This window comes from Elephantulus edwardii, unplaced genomic scaffold (genome assembly GCF_000299155.1).
Source record: "Elephantulus edwardii isolate Elephantulus edwardi_28Jun2011 unplaced genomic scaffold, EleEdw1.0 scaffold00594, whole genome shotgun sequence".
Classification (NCBI taxonomy): Eukaryota; Metazoa; Chordata; class Mammalia; order Macroscelidea; family Macroscelididae; genus Elephantulus; species Elephantulus edwardii.
The window spans coordinates 59277-60567 of record NW_006400344.1 but is presented as its reverse complement, the minus strand read 5'-3'; positions in this window follow the sequence as shown (position 1 = coordinate 60567).

Here is a 1291-nt window from a genome sequence, read left to right as displayed (position 1 = left end):
ATCTCAATCTCTTCACCATCCATCCTGATGCTGCCAATTGGCCCAGTGGTTAGAATCCTTGTTTTCTTGATGTTGAGCTTCAGTCCATATAGGAGGCTGTAGTCCTTGATCTTCTGCAGCAAGCGCTTCAGGTCCTCCTCAGTTTCACCAAGTAGAGTTGTGTCATATAAATTTATTTAAAATTTTAACTGACTTAAAATAAATTTGATTGGTATAAAATTACTTATCCTAACAGCACTGTGTGCTGTTACAAACTGTCCTGTCTTTGTATCTCTTTCTATGTTACCCAACCAAAAGACTGACTTTCGGAAACCAATACCTTCTACCAAAAAATATATCTCTTCAACTCCTAACTCTAGCATATTTCATGGCATTTTTCAGGTCATATGAACAGAGAGTCAGTGCGGACCAGGCTCAGCTTCTCTTCAAAGTCAACTTATAAAGATGCCTCAGAGTCAGAAAGACTCTCTTCTTCTTTTTTACCGGTGGACACAGCATCTATTCCTGCCTGCCTGCCGACCAAGTCAACTCTCAACTTATACCTGTCCCTCCAACTCAGCACCTTTAAACAAACCATAACAAGACTCTTCCCTTTAGGGTCCAGCCGAGGAGTACACAGGAGCTACTACTAACACTGCAGGCCTAGACATCTTTGAAGATTCCAGCATCTTTCCAAAGTCACTAGACAATAGTGCAACTCAGCTTATCGCAGTCCAAGACCAAACTCACTCCCACATTGCAGCTGTATTTCCAAACAAGACAATCTATTAACTGTAATTTCTTTTATCATTTTGTTTATTAATTTTAATGAACATTTACAGAGACTTTGGATTTCTATTCATTCACTGTTGCACTTTTCTCATTTTGTTTATTAATTTTAATGAACATTTAGAGAGACTTGGGATTTCTATTCATTCATTGTTGCACTTTTCTCATTTTGTTTATTAATTTTAATGAACATTTATAGAGACTTTGGATTTCCATTCATTCACTGTGGCACTTTTCTCCCTGCCCACCCTAGCAGCACACTCTTCTCTTTGAAAAGTAAAATTCTTTCATTGTTTTTAAAATCCCTCCACCCCCATTAACTGTATTTTTATTAAAAATGTCTCTGCCTGTTTCTAAAAGGATTGTTTCTGTAAACTAACGCCCTACATAGACTATTAGGGACCTCATATCAACCCGGAATTCGCTCTTGGCTATTTCCCATCCCTTAACTCCCTTTCCAGTCATTCTTCTTTTTTATAAGTCTTGTTCCCTTCATTATAAATCTCTTTCTGAAATTTTTTTT